The sequence below is a fragment of the Ictidomys tridecemlineatus genome, chromosome 5 (genome assembly GCF_052094955.1).
Source record: "Ictidomys tridecemlineatus isolate mIctTri1 chromosome 5, mIctTri1.hap1, whole genome shotgun sequence".
NCBI lineage: Eukaryota > Metazoa > Chordata > Mammalia > Rodentia > Sciuridae > Ictidomys > Ictidomys tridecemlineatus.
In genome coordinates this window covers 9,561,895-9,580,748 of record NC_135481.1, presented here as the reverse complement: position 1 = coordinate 9,580,748, position 18,854 = coordinate 9,561,895, and positions in this window count along the sequence as shown.

Genomic DNA, 18,854 nt, shown 5'->3' with positions numbered 1-18,854 from the left:
GTGTTGTTATTTTAAATCAATGAATACATAGTTTAAAAATTTTTGTTTTCATTTATAATAGAGAAAATATGGGTTGATATAACAAATATTTGAAAAGTTTTCTGGGGTTATCATTAATTTTTAAGAATGCAAAGTAAGTAATCCCAGTGACTCAGGACGCTGAGGCAGGAGGATTGCATGTTCAAACCCAGCCTCAGCAATTTAGCAAGGCCCTAAGCAACTCAAAGACCCTGTCTATAAATAGAATGCAAAAAAAGGGCTAGGGATGTGGCTTGGTAGTTAAGCACCCCTGGGTTCAATCCCTGGTGTTGGGTGCAGCACAGGCTGAACTAGGTTGTCTGCAGGGCAGGCTGAACAAATGTTAGCTGCAGGATAACCCATGCACTCAAACCCCCCTCTGTCTGGTTCTTTATCACCTGTTTGCATCAAGGCTGAACACTCAGCCCCCACCTGTCTGGTGCAACAGAAACTGACATCTAGCCCCTGCCCCATCTGCCTGAAGGCAGAAGATGGCTTCTTCTTCTGCCTTCTGAAGGCAGAAGACGATACCCTTAGCAACTACTGGGTGATCTAATCATTGTACGTCAACAAGGCAGCTTGCAGACCCAGAGACCCTATTAGATTTTGGCTATGTGGTACTGAGGATCAAACCTGGGCTGCATGCATGCCAGGCGAGCGCACTACCGCTTGAGCCACATCCCCAGCCCTGTCTCCCTCTCTTGCTTTCACTCTCCTTTGCTCTCTCTTTCTTCTCTCTCTCTTTTTCTCCTCTTTTGCACTGCTGCAATAAAGATCTCTTGGTCGCTCCCAGTGTTGTGGTCACTTTCCTTTCACCTGGTACTAAAAGAGAAAAAAAAAAAAAAGAAAAGAAAAAAAGAATGTAAAGTGATTTTGAGACCAAAATGATTTTGAGGGTAGCAAGTAAAGAGGGCAAATTTTTATCCAATGCTACTTTTTGGAGCTGATCATCAGCCATTCTAGAGAGACGAGGGTTGGGAGGGTGCTGAGGAGCCTGGACCCAGGGAAGAGTTAACATGTGCAAAGGAGTTTAGCAATATTGTGTCCCATGTAGCCATGGAGGTACAAGGCCCATGCAACAAACTCTGAGTTCAGGGATGACCAAAACTGTTTTAGGGGTTGTCATTGACTTTTTTTGTTTTTTTAGTACTGGGGATTGAACCCAGGGTGCTTTACCCCTGAGCTATATCCCCAGCCCTTTTTATTTTTTATTTGGAGACAGGATCTTGCTAAGTTGCTGAGGCTGGTTTTTAAATTTTTTTATATTCTAATTTGTCATATATGACAGCAGAATGCATCACAATTCTTATTACAAATATAGAGCACAATTTTTCATACCTCTGGTTGTACATAAAGTATATTCACACCATTCATGTCTTCGTACATGTACTTAGGGTAATGATATCCCTCTCATTCCACCATCTTTGTTACCCCCATACCCCTTCCCTTCCCTTCCCACCCCTTTGTCCTATCTAGAGTTTGTCTAATCCTCCCATGGTCCCCCTCGCAACACCACTATGAATCACCTCCTTATATCAGAGAAAACATTCCGCATTTGGTTTTTCACTTAGCATTATATTCTCCAACTTCCTCCATTCACTTGCAAATGCCATGATTTTATTCTCTTTTATTGCTGAGTAATATTCCATTGTGTATATATACCACATTTTCTTTATCTATTCATCTACTGAAGGTTTCACAGTTTAGCTATTGTGAATTGTGCTGCTATAAACATTGATGTGGCTGTGTCCCTGTGGTATGCTGTATTTAAGTTCTTTGGGTATAGACCCAGGGGTGGGATAGCTGGGTCAAATAGTGGTTCCAGGCTGGTTTTAAACTTGTGATACTCCTGCCTCAGCCTCTGAGTTGCTGGGATTACTGATGTGTACCACTACTCCTGGCTTCTTTTTATTGTTTTAATTGGTCTAAAAAGATTTAATTGCTGGGTATGGCTGTAATCCCAGCAGCTCAGGAGGCTGAAGCAGAAGGATTGAAAGTTCAAAGCCAGGGCCTGGGGATGTGGCTCAAGCGGTAACGCGCTCGCCTGGCATGCATGCGGCCCGGGTTCAATCCTCAGCACCACATACAAACAAAGATGTTGTGTCCGCCAAAAAGTAAAAAAAAAATAAATATTAAAAAATTCCCTTTCTCTCTCTGTCTCTCAAAAAAAAAAAAAAAGTTCAAAGCCAGCCTCAGCAATTTAGTGAGGCCCTAAGCAATTTTGCAAGACCCTGTGTCAAAATTAAAAATAAATAAATAAAAGGGCAGGGATGTGGCTCATAGGTTAAGCAACCCTGGATTCAATCCCAGGTACCTAAAAAAAGATTTAATTTATTTGGAGGAATATGTATAACAATGTTTTTTGGGGATGGGGTGGGGGAGGGAAACCAGGGATTGAACCCAAGGTACTTAATCAATGAGCAACATCCCCATCTCTTTTTATATTTTATTTGGTCTACCACGCGGCCTGTGCAATGGTTTCATTAATGAGGTTCTAGGCATTAAGTTAGTTAGAAAAGATCGAAATAAAACACACAGGCTCAGTTACCTTATTTCTATTGCTAGGTCTGAGATGGCTCCCCTCTCTGGTTCGCTCCTCTAGCCGCCCAGCAGGGCAGCAAGGATTACTCAGGGCTAGCAGGAGAGAGAGAGTGACTAGCCTTTTATTGGGGAACAAGAGATTCAGGGGAGAATTCCATCCAATGAAGGTTGAGCGGGGGCTGCACTGCAAGGTCAGAGTCAGTGATTGGGTCCCCGGGGTCAGTGGTCAGGCACACCCCCACACGGATGGGCTCTCTCATCAGGAAAGGGTCGGAAAAGCTTCGACATAGCCAAAGCGCCTCAGACCCTTAACGGGAGTCACCCAATCACGTGTTAGAATGGCTTCCCACAATTTGGAGTCTCGCTAAATTACTTAGGGTCTCACTAAACTGCTGAGGCTGGCTTTGAACTTGTGATCCTCCTTCCTCAGCCTCCAGAGTCGCTCGGATTACAGGTAGTATGTGCCATCATTCCTGACTCAATGTTTTCATAGTAAGTTGCATAAAATAGCAAAATAATATAGCAACTTGGGCCCAGTGCTGTGGTGCAAGTCTGTAATCCCAGCGGCTTGGGAGGCTGAGACAGGAGGATCATGTGTTCAAAGCCAGCTTCAGCAAAAAGCAAGATGCTGAGCAACTCAATGAGACCCTGTCTCTAAATAACATACAAAATAGGTCCAGGGATGTGGCTAAGTGATCTAGTGCCTCTGAGTTCAATCCCTGGTACCATTCCCCACCCCCAACAAAAACAAAAAGAAAAACAATAATCTAGCAATTTGGTCTGGGGTTGTGGTTTAGTGGTAGAGCATTTGCCTAGCATGTGTGAGGCACTGGGTTCAGTTCTTAGCACCACATATAAATAGATAAAATAAATAAATGAAATCAAGATATTGTGTCCGCTAAAACTAAAAACATTTTTTAAAAAGAATTTAGCATCAGATCCTTAATATTGAAAGTGAAGAACTTGTAAATTAGCTTCAGGGTCCAAAACTGAAAGTCTATCAGGGAATGTAGTATATTTAGAAAATGAGATAATGAGGGGCTGCGGATGTGGCTTAAGAGGTAGTACGCTCGCCTGGCATGTGTTCGGCCTGGGTTGGATCCTCAGCACCACATACAAATAAAGATGTTGTGTCTGCTGAAAACTAAAAAAAAAAAAAAAGAAAGAAAATGAGATAATGAATGGTCACAAAATTCCTAATGCATTAAAGGGGTACTGAATTATAGCAAACTAGTTCACAAGAGACTGATAGATAAACCAGTTAAAAACTGTCAAAGGGCCTGGCAGTCACATCTTCTGAGTAGCCACATACCTAGGAAGAGTCCAGAGGAGCCCAGGTAATGACCAGAACTGGGATTGATGGGTCTTGAGTCAGAGTGAGCAAATTGTTTTCATGAGGTTACTTGCTGTGATTGAATGGAATGTGTAATACTGGGGAGGAATTATCCCAATTGTTATACACAGAGAAGAGCGAAATGCTATCATTATTATTTATTCAAAATATTTATTGAGTATCTATTTTGCGACAGATTGGTTGTAGGTGCTGGGGATATGGCCATAAATGCAAAAACAATTCCTGCTCAGTGGAGCTGATATTCTACCTAATGGAATGAAAATAACCCAGTTCCTGTTATTCGCGATCTTCACTACACACTGCATCATTTGGTGAATTCATGTCCCCATTGCTCCTGCAGACCACACACAAAAGGAAGCCCAAGGCACCTCCAATATGCTCATTTGGCAGCAGGCCACTCTCTAGTGTGTTTGTGCTCACCAGGTGTGGCAGATATTGCTGGTACCCTCCTCAGGATCCATTCTTCCTTTCTTTCTTACTAATACTATCCTGATTTTATTGGCAGAGACAATCCACTCAGTTAAAAGGCATTTTCCAGCTTTTTTTCCCCCAAAATTGATGACAGTTCAGGCTGATGAGAGATAAATGGAAATTTCTGTGTAGAGCTGGAAAGCTGATTAAGTGGGGTGTAGACTTAGCCTGCACACCTATTCCCCTATGCCCTTCCTTTTTTCAGCTGCCCACAAAGCAACTATGAAGTCTGAAGTGGAGACATCATCTCAAAATGCCAAGGGAAAGATCAAGAGAATTGCAGAGACCTCTGCCTTGCAGGATAAAGTCACTGAGACAACTCACTTTTTCCTAGATTTCATATTATGTGAGGAAAAAAAGACCCATATTGTTCAAACCATTATTATTTGCATTTTCTATTCTATGTAACCAAGCTAAATCTATTCTTGATACACTAAGGATCAGCTGTCCTTGCTGCCAGTGGTAACCATGAAAATGGCTTCTCAAATCTGACTGCAAGGAGTGTAATTAACCAAGACTGATTCTAAAATCCATCACTGCATTTGTGCTAAGGCCACATTTCCCATGGATTGTTCCCACTAATGATAGAGTGCCATTGGAGTTCTAAGGCAGAGTGGGAGATAGATGGAAAATGTCTGACTGTGGCTAGAGGATACCCTAATGGCCTTGCTGAACTTTCCTTAGAACTGCACTGCTTTCTAAGATGCTCCTATACAGCTCCCATCCTTTTCTCCCTCCTTCAGGTGATGTCAGATATATATTGATCTCTAATATCTTTCCCAGCAACTTCCTATTTCTTCTAAGAGATGGTTCCCTAATAAATGTCTTGCATATTTATTCCCATTTGGGGATTCCATCTCTGAGGACCCAACTAACACCTTCCCAAATCTGTTTCACTTATTTGTGTGTGTGTGTGTGTGTGTATGTTTGTGTTTATTTTTCTTTTTTGGTACTAGGGATTGAACCCAGGAGTACTCTATCACCTAGCTACATCCCCAGCCCTTTTTGTTTTTATTTTGAGATAGGGTCTCACTTAGTTGCCGAGACCAGCCTTGAACTTGTGATCCTTAGCCTCCTGGGAAGCCTGAATTGCAAACACGTGCCACTGTGCCTGGCTGGCTTGTTTTACTCATAATTATAATTATATAATGTAATTAAGCCATAACTAAACCACAGGAATGACTGCAAAAGGAGATTGGATTTTTTTCTGTGACAACTAAGTTGACTGCTTTAGAAAATTCTGAGAAAGATAGTTACTAAAAAAACAAACAAACAAACAATCAAAAAAACCCCGAAGGGCTGGGGCTGTAGCTGAGTGGTAGAGCACATGCCTGCATGCGTGAGATCCTGGGTTTGATCCCCAGCACCACATAAAAATAAATAAATAAAGATATTGTGTCCATCTACAAAAAAAAAAAAAAAAAGAAAAAAACAAACCTGAAAACAAAAACAAATAAACAATAACCACCAGTTCACAAAAAGACAAATATTGATTCTTCTTATATAAGGTACCTAAAAGAGTCAAATTCACAGACACAGAAAGTACAATGGTGGTCACTAGTGTCTGGGGGAGAAGTGGAAGTTGTTAATTGGTACAGAGTTTCAGGGGCTTTTGTTTGTTTTGTTTTTTATTTGTTTGTTTTGCAGGGCTTGGGATCAAATCCAAGGCCTTATGCATGCTAGGCAAGTGCTTTATTACAGAGCCAAATCCCCAGTCCCCAGAGTTTCAGCTTTGCAGAATGAAAAAGTTCTGTACAACAATGTGAATATACGTTAATACTGAACTGTGCACTTAGAAATGGTTTTAAGATGGTAAATTTTGTTATTTTTTCTTACCACATTAAAAATAAAACTAAATGAAAAAAGAAGTTGTTGAGTTTGGCCTGGGGATATGTAAAGGATTGGGAAAACCCTTTAGAAACCCAAAGTCTGCTCTCAGATTACTTTGCAAGTGTCTCAAAGATGTTATCCACCTTATGGAGCATAGAAGTCTAAGCAATTTTTTTTAAGTCTTCTTGTGTAGTACTGAGGATTAAATCCAGGCATGCTTTATCTAGGCATGCTTTTGAGCTACATCCTCAGCCTTTTTTATCTTTTATTTTGAGACAGGATCTTGCTAAATTGCTTAGGGACTCACTAAATTGCTGAGACTGGCCTTGAATTTGCAATCCTCCTGTCTCAGCCTCCAAGCTGCTGGGATTACAGGTGTGTGCCACTGTACCTAGTAATTACAGGTCTTCTTATACAAGAAAAGAAATATGGAACTCCAATCAACGGTATTACATCAGAATGTCAATGCATGCCTGAGTGCTATGGCATGCACCTGTTATCCTATTTACTTGGGAGTCTGAGGTAGGAGGATCATTTGGGCCCAAGAGTTCAAGTCCAGCCTAGGCTAGGTATCATAGTGAGACCTTGTCTTAAAAAAAAAATTAGCAAATAGTACACATTTATATATTTTTGCTGAGAGCCATTGCCAAGTAGGAATGACGCATCGAAATTTTCTTGTCAGGCCTGGGGATGTGGCTCAAGTGGTAGCACGCTCGCCTGACATGTGTGCGACCCAGATTCGATCCCCAGCACCACATACCAACAAAGATGTTGTGTCCACCGAGAACTAAACAATAAAACATTAAAAATTCTCTCTCTCTCTCCTCTCTCACTCTCTTTAAAAAAAAAAAAAAAGAAAGAAATTTTCTTGTCAGCCTACCCTATGTTGCTTAGAGGAAGGACTCTCCATTGTGGACCCAGGTCATTTGCAGTGACATTGCATGTATGCTTGAGTAAGGTGACCTTGCTCAAGGACCAGGGCGGATCCGGGTTTAGGGTGGATCAGGTTTTAGGGAGTATCCTGCTCCTTGGGTTTAGGGCGGTTCCAAGTGTAAAGTGTACCCTGCTGGGAATAGGGCGTATCCTACTGCCTCAGGCGCCTTGAGTTCCCGTTGAATTCTCGTTGAATTCTCGTGGGATTCAGAGAGTATTTGGGATTCAGAGCCTGGTGGAGAGTGTGGATTTCCCCAGAACCTGTGTGTAGAGTGCCGGTGAGAGTTCGAGAATAAAGAGTTGCTGTTTGAATCTACAAGGTGTGTGGTGACTCCTGATTTTGTGCTCAGCCAGACTGCGGCATATTTTAAGTTTTGAAACATTGTATAAATACAGTTAATTCTTATTTTTGTTTTATTTTATATTTTGGTGCTGGGGACCAAGTCCAGGACAGAGCTCTACCACTAGATATTTCCCCAACCTAAACACACACACCCCGACACACACATTTTTGTACTGGGGATTAAATTTACAGATGCTTTACTACTGTACCACTGAGCTACAAACCAAATCCTTTTTATTTTTTACTTTGAGACAAGATCTCACTAAGTTGCTGAGGCCAGCCTTAAACTTGGTATACTTCTGTTTCAGCCTCCTGAGTAGATGGGATTACAGGTATGTACCACCATGCCCGGCCCAAATACATATTTTTTAAAAATATTTTGAGCTCTACAGAAGTAGGCAGCAGTATAACAATACCAGAAAGCAACAACAGGCACGTAGTTGTTACTTTTCTAACTAACAAATCAACTTTAAAATACATATAACTTAGGACTGGGGTTGTAGCTCAGTGGTAGAATGATCTTCTAGCATGAATGAGGCACTAGGTTTGATCCTCAGCACCACATAAAAATAAAATAAACATATTGTGTCCACCTAAAACTAAACAATACATGTTTTTAAAAAATACATATAAATTTTAAATGTCTTTTTCCCCCTGTAGTATTGGGGATTGAACCCAGAGGTGCTTTACCACTGAGATACATCCCTAGCCTCTTTTTTATTTTTTGAGACAGGGTCTTTCTAGGTTTTAAAGGCTGGCATCCATTTTTCGATCCTTCTGCTAAAGCCTCCTGAGTCCCTGGGATTGTGGGCATGAGCCATAGTTCACTGATTCTTTATTTGGGGAGAGTACCAGGGATTGAACTCAGGGGCACTCAACCATTGAGCCACATCCCCAGCCCTATTTTGTATTTTATTTAGAGTCAGGGTCTCATTGAGTTGCTTAGTGCCTTGTTATTGCTGAGGCTGGCTTTGAATTTGAGATCCTTCTGTCTCAACCTCCTGAGCCGCTGAGATTACAGGAATGTGCTACTGTACTCAGCCACGGATTCTTTTTTTTTTCCCCCCTTGGGCACCGATTCTTATACTTACATTTTTGTTTAATTGACAACTTCTTGTCTCAACTTCATCAGATAAGAAGGATTCTACTGAAATTATAAAGTAAATATAAATTGCTTTATTGTGAAGTTACTACTATATATCCAGGGTGAAAAGCTGAAGTGTTGATATAGAAGTTTTTTCCAAGGATCAGGAGGAGGCTGATAAACAAGGACAAGCAAGGGCTCAGGAAATGTTCTTCAAGGTCGACTGCCATACTTGGAGATATTAAGAGGACTGGAAGAAGAAGGAGGCTGTAGTTCAGAATGAGGGTGGAAGATGTAATTCTGGGGTGAAACAGTATCTGGAAATGACAAGACCTATGATGAGACCAGGGAAGCAGATGATGGCTGATGGAGAGACAAAGGTCTATTGGAGTTGAAGTGGAATCATACACCCAAGGTTGGGTTATCCAGAGAACTCAGAATCTATCTCTTAGATGGGCAGTGAGACTTGCTCTGGAGAGCAAACTTTGGACCAGGGGCCAAAGCTTGGTTTGCTAAGGGTAGCACATGCTGGCTCTTGGGAATCAATTGTTAAATGTTCAATTTTATGAGCTGATTATTCAACATAGCTATTATTAAAAATTTAATTATATCAACTTACAATTAAACAAACTATATTAAAACAAATATTCAAAGTCTATGAAAACAAAGGGATATTGAAAACTTATCACTTTCTAATAACTTTCCTCATTTTAATTCTTTTTTCTGTGTATATTGTACTGGAGCTTGAACCCAGGGCTTTACACACGCTAGGCAAACACTCAACAACTGAGCTCTGCTCCCAGCCCTACATTTTACCATTATTCATGCTCTTGAAGTTATTCATATTTCTTGCATCTGGATGGGGAGATACTATACAATGATGTATAGCACATCTCTGCCAAACTCTGCATTCAGTGACATCATGCTGTTAGCTAAAATCAGCTATGGTGGAAGTTCCTTCCTTCCTCCTGCCCACTGTCTTTCGGATGAGGTCTTTGACACCTGTAATCCCAGCATCTCGGGAGACTGAAACAGGAGGATCACAAGTTTAAAGACAACCTCAGCAATTTAGCAAGGCCCTAAGCAACTCAATGAGACCCTATCTCTAAATAAAAAGCAAAAAAAGGGCTGGGGGCGTGGCTCAGTGGTTGAGTGCCCCTGGGTTCAACCCCTGGTAAAAAAGAAAAGATGGGGGCCTTGATAAATTGTCTAAGCTAGCTCAAATTCATAATACTTCTGTCTCAACCTGCTGAGAAGCTGGGATTACAGACACATACAAATGCATCTAGCTTTATAGGGGAAGTATTTCTACTTGGGAAATTAGTAGAAACTACAAATTACAAGCTTGATTTATTGTTTTGTGAACTCATCACATGCAAATGTAAGTTGGCTATGGATCAAAGAATTCAGCAAAAAAATAATGAAAGCATTCTGTGAGAATCAATGGACTATGTGGAATTTACAATAAAGATAAATATGCATTATGTGTAAATTGTGTGTTTAAAATTCTTTACATCAGCAGAATTTATTTTTATTTTTACAGGGAATGGAATTCAGGGGTGCTCATCACTGTAGTAAATCCCAGCCCTTTTTATTTTGTATTTTGAGACATGATCTCACTAAGTTGCTTAGAGTCTCCCTAAGTTGCCCAAGCTGGCCTTGAACTCATCATCCTTCTGCCTCAGCTTCCTGAGTTGCTGAAATTATAGGCATGTGCCATTGAGCCTGGCTATTTCACAAAATTTATAATAAACATGCACACATATATTAATGATACAGTATACATTTTTTTCTTGAAGAACTGGTTGTTAAATAAATATTTGTCAACACACCATTCTGTCACAATCTCCTTTGTCTGAGATTGGCATTGGTGTGATGGTGAATGATACCAGTATGAGCTCTCCTTTCTGCCCCTGAACTCAGTCTTGTGGGGAGTCCTAAGTAACAACACAGCACTGGGTTGCAGGGAGGGAAGGAGCTGAGATAGAGCAGAGGCTTCCAGGTAGGCCAGGGAGGAATCCAGAAGTGAGGCTTCTGTGGACCCTCACAGGACAAGTAGGAATCAGTCATCCAGGGAAAAACAGTCTTCAGAAACAATGAGTGACAGAGAGTGGGAAATCAAGAAACACAGGACATGGTATGCCTGAGGGTGGTGGCCATGGAATGTTCCTCTTGACCTCATGGTACCAGGGTAGTAGAGAGAGTGCAGCCCCTACCTGAGAGGGTCTTCTGGACCCTACTCCTAAGAAAATTAAGAATTTCTGGGCAGGGGATGGGGTTGGGAGTCAAGTGAGGGGAACAGAGGGTGTTCTTGGTATGAGTGAAAGCAAGGATGTGAATTCTATAGTGCCTGAGTCGGGGGCAATGTATGCAAAAGATGAGGCTTGGAGAAGTGGCCAGGACCAGGCTGAAGAAGTGATCAGGAAGGCCAACAGCCAGATCAAGGAGAGTGTGTATATCTGCATGAGCAGTGAGGAGTCTCAGGATGGGCCCTAAATAGGGTGAGGGATGACATGTTTAGGGTCTCTGTGGCTTCTTAGAGAACAGGTTGGATGAGTGTCAGGTGGGGAAAGACCTTTGAGAAGAGCTTTGCACTAAAAAAAGGTGAGAATGATCCAATATGTTAATTAATATGGGAATGTAAAGAGAAGGATTTATTTTTATTTATTTATTTATTTTTGTACTAGGGATTGAACCCAGGAGCATTTTGCCACTGAGCCACATCCTCAGCTCTTTTTATTTATTTATTTATTTTATTTTGAGACAGGGTCTTGTAATATTGCTGTGGCTGGCCTTAACTCGCAATCTTTCTGCCTCAGCCCTCCTAGTCACTGGGGAATAAGGATTGATTCCAAAGATATGGGGGACAGAATTGACAGGACTTGACTTCTCAGAATCTGGTTTGGGTGGTTGAGGGTTGAGATAGTCTTTTTGAAGAATACTTGTCAGCTATTTTGTATAATGTCCCTCAATTGGGGCTTGTCTGATTTTTAAAAATCATGATTAGATTGCACTTTTGCAATTTCTGGCAAGAATATCATAGAAGTAAGTGTACATCAGGAGGTACATGATGTAAATGTCTTATTATCAATGATAGATAATACCCACCCCTACCCCTAGGTACTGACGATGGAACCCAGTGCCTTTGTGCATGCTAGGCAAGTACTCTACCACTGAGCTACATCCCCAGTCCTTTTTATTTTATTTTGAGGCAGGGTCTCCCTAAATTGTGTCCTCCTTCCTCAGCCTCCGAGTAGTTGATATTACAGGTGTCTGCCACTATGCTAGGTGACAGGGCCATTTTTGAAGGCAGGATCACAGAAGAGGTATGGATATAGGGAAAAAACCTGGGTTCCAGGTTGGGATAGGGCTGGAGTACGGGAGAGAATTCAGACTAGAGACAGAGCTTTGGCACCTCAGAGGTAGCTGCAGATTTGGCAGGGTGGAAATGGCAAGGTGGCAAGGGCAGAAGGTGTCAGGATAAGAAGGAGGGACACAGTGGAGGCAAAAGTAAGATTAGCTCTTTTTTTTTTGGTACTGGGAATTGAACCCAGGGCTGTTTAACCATGGACCCACTTCCCCAGCCCTATTTTGTGTTTTATTTAGAGACAGGGTCTTGCTGAGTTGCTTATGGCCTCGCTTTTGGCTGAGGCTGGCTTTGAACTCACAATCCCCCTGACTCAGATTCTGGAGCCACTAGGATTACAGACATGCACCACTGCATATGATTGAAAAGCCAATCTTAGAGCTGGGTGTAGTGGCACACAAAAGGGAGGCCCTAAGCAATTCAGTGAGATCCTGTCTCTAAGTAAAATACAAAATAGGGCTGAGGATGTGGGCCGGTGGTCGAGTGCCCCTGAGTTTAAAAAAAAAAAAAAAAAAAGACTGGCTTTTCAATGCAACCAAGCAGTCAGGCAAGTGAAAACTGGAACAGTGTCCTGTGAATTTGGCATCCAGGGGCTTGGCTGATGCTCAAGGTTAGTGCTCACTAGGGCCAGGCCCAGGCCCAGGCCCAGGTTGGGACTTGTGGGGGACATTTTTCTTTCTCTGCAGTTTGTGGGAGTAGGTTTGAATGGGTACTACTGGCTGATTCCTGTTCTAAGTGAACGAATGAGCAGTAGGCAATGTTCTGGATTCCATGTTCGCAGCTGCTGGCTAGACAGCAAGAAATGTGATGAAGCGGGGTTTTACGTCGACCAGAGGGCTGCCCTGCACCCAGCACTTCCAGCTAGGCAGAGCAGCCCAGCTGGTGGAGAATCAGCGCTGCAATTGTTGGACACTTCAGACATGGGTGCCCCCAAGTGGTCCGCTGGAGGCACTGCTAGTAAAAAAGGAAATAGGAGCCGCCAATGGATGGCAAGATAAAGAAGGTGGGAATGGTACTTGTTCTCTAGACTGGAGCTGCTCCAGAGAGCACTTCACCTCCTTTTATGATAACAGAACTTTATTGAGTTATAATTTACATACAGTAAAATGCACATATCTTAAGTTTTCAGTTTTATGAGCTTTGATAATTTTTATATACCTTGTAACTACCACCTACAACAAGATCTAGAATATTTGTATGACCTCGGAATTTTTTTTCTGTACCTTTCCAGTGAATCTATCTCCCTTCTCAAAGAGCAACTACTATTCTAACTTCTATCATATTAGATTTCCTGTTCCCAAACTTCATATAAGAGGTGTAAAACAGTAATTTTGTTGTTGTTTTGAGGCGGGGTGTTGCTATGTTGCTCAGGCTGTCCTGGAACTCCTGGGCTCAAACAATTCTTCTGCCTCAGCTTCCTGAGTAGCTAGGATGACAAATATGTATCATAGCTTCAGCTTTATTTATTTATTTTTGGTCTGGCTTATTTTGTTCAACATGTTTTTGTAATTCATCCATGTTGTTGTATATATCATCAGTTGTTTTAACTGTTGAGTCATATTCCATTGTATGAATATATGAAAATTTTTTGTAAATTCATTCTCTTATTGATCATCTTTTCCAGTTTTCAGCTACTATTTGTAAAGTTGCAGGCCAGGGCTGTAGCTCAGTGGTAAAGCACTAGCCTGACAGGTAGGAAGCTTAAGTTTGATCCCTGAACTAGAAAAAAAATATTAATATGGTTGCAATAAATATTATTGGTATTTTTATGACTATGTTTTCATTTCTCTTGAGTATATCTATAGCAGAATTGCTGGGTTAAATGGTAACTTACGGGGCTGGGGTGGTGGCTCAACGGTAGAGCACTCACCTAGCACATGCAAGGCCCCAGGTTCGATCCTCAGCACCACATAAAAATAAATAAAATAAAGGTATTGTGTCCAACCAACTAACTAAAAACTAAACATTAAAAAAAAGTAACTTATGTTTACATTATTGAGAGAGCCAGGAGTTTAACAGTGGTAAAGCATGTGCTTAGCATGCACCAGGCTCTGGGTTTAATCCCCAGCACAGCATACAGAATATACATATATACATATAGTGCATACATACTATACATTCAATCTCAATACAATTTGGGGTGGGCCACAGAGATGTATGCCTATAATCCCAGCAACTTGGGATGCTAAGGCTAAGAATTGCAAGTTCAAGGACAGCTTGGGAAATTTAGTGAGATCCTGTTTCAAAATAAAAACAAAGTGAGGCATGGTGGTGCATGCCTGTGATCCCAGCAGTCTGGGAGGCTGAGGCAGGAAGATTAGGAGTTCAAAGCCAGCCTCAGCAACTTAGCAAGGTGCTAATCAACTCAGCGAGACCCTGTCTTTAAATAAAATACTTAAAAGGCCCAGTGGCTCAGGAGGCTGAGGCAGGAGGATCGCAGGTTTGAAGCCAGCCTCAGCAATTTTTTGAGGTTGTAAGCAACCTAGTGATACCCTGTCTCAAAATGAAAAATAAAAAGTGCTAGGGATGTGGCTCAGTGGCTAAGTGCCCCTGGGTTCAATCTCCAGTACAAAATAAATAAATAATAAAAAATAAAATGGCTGGGAGTGTAGCTCAGTGGCAGAGTGTCCCTGGGTTCAGTACAGGGAAGAGGGGAAAAAAAAAAAAAACGCTGAGGAACTGTCAAACTGTTTTCCAAAGTGGCTGCACCATTTTACATTCCCACCAGCAGTGTATGAATTCTGATTGCCCCATTTCCTCACCAGTAGTTATCTGTCTTTTTGATTATAGTCATTCTAGTGAATGTGAAGTTGAATCTCATTGTGGCTTTGTTTTGCATTTCCCTGATGACTAATTGTGTATTCATGTGCTTCTTCACCATTTGTATGTTTTTGTTGGAGACATTTCTATTCAGATTATTTGCCCATTTTAAAGCGGATTTTTGCCAGGTGGGTGTGGTGGCATTTTCCTTTAATCCCAGGTGACTTGTGAGGCTGAGACAAGAGCGTCAGAAGTTCAAAGCCAGCCTCAGCAATTTAGTGAGACACTATCTCAAAATCAAAAGGGCTGGGAATGTAGTTTAGTGGTAGTAGTAGTGGTTCAATTCTCAGTACCAAAAAATAAACACAAAATAAATAAATAAAGTGTATAGTTTACCTTTTATAATTGAGTTGTAAAAATGACTCATGTCTTCTAGATTCAAGTCTGTTATTAGATATGATTTGCAAATACTTTCTTGAATTCTGAGAGTTGCCTTGGGGAGCTTCAGTCTGGTTGGGGAGAGAGGAAAATACAGGGAGTAAGCAGTGGGGAGCAGTGTGGAAAGGACATGTATGTTCATGGAGATCTAGGATGGGTCTCTAAGAGTCAGGGTTGCCCACCTGAGTAGTGAAGGAGCTGGATGAGATAATCTGACATTGCCATGGTTCTGCAGCTGAAATGTGTGCCACCGTATGCTGGGTTCTATGCAATCAGGCATGCATATTAAGCGTCAGGAAATTGGCATTTCACAAGATTGTGTCATAGAGGGGCTTGGGGAGAGCAGGTGGCTCTCTGTTAAGAAAAGAAATTCCATAATGTAAAATTCCACAGGACTAACAGCATGCTGGAAGCAGCATGATGTGACTCAGGAGCCGGACAGACTTGCATTTAGATCTTGGCTGTAGTAGATACTACCATATACTGCCTTACCCAAACTCTAAGCCATTCCTGACGGTTTTACTGCAAGCCTCTGGAATTTGCTGATTGAGAGCATTCTTTGCTCAGAAGTGCTAGAAGCAGCCATCAATTAATAATGAAACCTCAGATGGGAATGGTGGCACACGCCTGTAATCCCAGCTACTCAGGAGTCTGAATCAGGAAGATAACAAGTTCAAGGCCAGCTTCAACAATTTAGTGAGACCCTGTCTCAAATTTTAAAGAATACAATAAAATAAAAAAAGATTGGGAAAGTAGCTTAGTGTCGAAGTGCCCCTATATTCAATCCTCAGTACCAAAAAATAAAAACAAAAACAAAACAAACAAAAGCCCATCAGTTTCCTTGCTCCTTCAGCGGGATGCCTGCACTGTTTTCTGCATTGTCCTAAAGTTTCTCTGAAAGACCAGGCCACAGTTTCTTCCTTTCTTTGTTTCACTCTTCCTATTCCCCTACTAGTGCTTCCTGGGATCATCTCTCAAATAGAAGGATCGAAGGTTTGAAGCCAGCTTCAGCAATTTTTTGAGGTTGTAAGCAACCTAGTGATACCCTGTCTCAAAATAAGAAATAAAAAGGGCTAGGGATGTGGCTCAGTGGCTAAGTGCCCTGGGTTCAATCTGCAGTACAAAATAAATAAATAATAAAAATAAAATGGCTGGGGGTGTAGCTATTGTACTTACATCCTTATCACAGTGTTTGCCTTGGGGAAATCCAGCCTATAGGTACCAGATCTTCCAATCTTAGATACATCCACTTTATTTCCCTGGAAAGATCATTGTACCTATCTGATCACTTGTCTCATCTACAAATGGAGACAATAGCAGTTACTTCATACAAAAGTCATGAGGTTAAACTTCTCACTCCAACGTAGCAAAGGTTCAGTAAAAGCTGGTCTTCTCCCAGAAACCCTTGGATGGACATGCCTCATTTAGCCATGGTTGGGCAGGAAAAGATGAACAGGCTAGAATTACTACTGTGGATGATTGATTATTTTTCCCAGTTACTTGCCCCTCCTTGCAATGGGATTAAACATTGCCACCATTTGTATTATGACTTTCCTTGACAACCCATGGCAGGAGGAGGGGAACTTTTCTCCCTGTCTCCAAGCGCTAATCTTAGACTTAACCTTTTTTTTTCCTTCTGTTTTTGGTGGAACTGGAGATTGAACAGAGGGTCTTGCACATGGTAGGCACATGCTCTACCATTTTACTTTGAGACAGGGTTTTGCTAAATTGCCAAGGCAGGACTTGAACTTGTAATTCTTCTCCTTCAGCTCCCTGAGTAGCTGGAACTATAAGCATGTATCACTATGCCTGGCTTAATTTGGGCTTTAATCTTTTGACATGCTTTGACTAACAGATGTGATAGTCTCTATATCTGAGCCAATTTGAGTTCAGGCTCTCTCACTCCTGTCTTCTACCATGAGAAAGACATGTATCCAGTGCCTGGCATCCATTAAACATCTATTATGTCCCAGGCACCATTCCATGTGTTACACACATCTAGTGCCTTTATTCATTTTCTTCTCATAGGAATCCTAAAGACAAAAAGGGCTCCTTATTTTTCATATGTGGAAAGCTAATGTTCAGTGAGAATGAGCACCTGGCTCCAATTTATGCTGCAGGCAGTCTGTCTTCTTGCCCCATGTTCATAACCACTGCACTGTACTGCTTCTCATAGTAGATGTTCAGCAAATGCCTGTTGAAATAACTGTCACTACTAACAGCATTGTTCCCTTCCGTTAACATAAATATAGAGGGTACAATCCCCTGGGACAAAGACATGCTTCTGACTTCAGACCTAGCTATTCTTCCTATCTCATCATTGTTAGTTTTATGGCCAAATAGGAGCCCTTCCAATTCTTCCAGTTGTGAAAAGCTGTATGTGGTCATCAGATGAAAACTTCAACATTTTCCCTATAGGATCCACATTAGCCATCAGTTATCTCTTATAATTCCATGTGGATTCTGGAGTGGAATATGGGCCTCAAAGCCTTCTCATGAAGGCCGGGTAAATCCTTATATCTTTCTTGAGGCCCAGACGGACTCCCCATATCTTTCCTGTAGGAGCCATGTGTTATCATCTCTGCAGGTTCCCATTTGTCATCTCATTGGCTCCTTCCCACAGCTCTGTAAATCATCCCAAAATTGCATTATTTCAGGGATAAAGGGCAGTGACCATGTATGTGGGTGCCCCCAGGGACAGGACCAACAGAGTACTCAGTGTCCTGCTTATAAACCTGAACTCTTCCTTTATGGTTGGACTAATGGTGGATATTGCTTCCTGTTTAGCCCCTCCCATCCCTGAACCTCCCTCCCTTCTTCCCTCTCTGGCACTAGTTCTTGGCTGCCTTTCTTCACTCTCTCTCCTTGTCATCCCAGCTGTGGGAGTGAGGCCCCATTCCTGGCAGGCTGGAGCCAGACAATGGACTCTTATTCTGGGCAAAGAATCCCTGCAGTGTCTCCCACCCACTAAGGCCCCCTTCCAGGCCCAGGATGGTGTGGGTGAGGGGTGGGAGGTGGCGGGTGCTGTGTGGGGGAGAGCAATTGGCTGGCAGAACAGAGAATGGCCCTGGCTGTGGAGATCCCACAGTAGATTTACTATGTAAACATCACTCACAATAAAAGCCTGTCTTCCATTCCCAGCCCCATTTCGCCAAGTGGACTCTCTCAATTCTCCAAATTTAGAATTTTAAAGCATTTATCCTGGTCTCTATTCTCTTTCGGTGTTCATTTCTGCATATTTCTGTGTGCCCCTCCACCTGGCCACTGGGGACTTAACCCAGGTGTGCTTTAGCACAGAGCTACACTCATAGCCCTGTTTATTTATTTAGGTACTAGGGAGTGAACCCCAGGGCACTTAACCACTGAGCCTCATCCCTAGTCCTTTTTATATATTATTTAGAGACAGGGTCTCGCTGAGTTGCTCAGGGCCTTGAAAAGTTGCTGACACTGGCTTTGAACTCACCATCCTCCTCACCTAGTCCTCACTTACCTGCCTCAGCCTCCTGAGCTGCTGGGATTACAGGCTTTCCCAACTGAGCCCAGTGATTCTATTTTATATTTTTGAGATGGAGTCTTGCTAAACTGAAGAGGCTGGCCTTGAATTTGCAGTCCTCCTGCGTCAGTCTCCCAAGTCCCTGGGATTACAGGTCTGTGCTACCATGTCAGGCTTCTGTTTCTTTTTCTAAGCCTCTCCCTTTTTTCCTATTCCTTTATG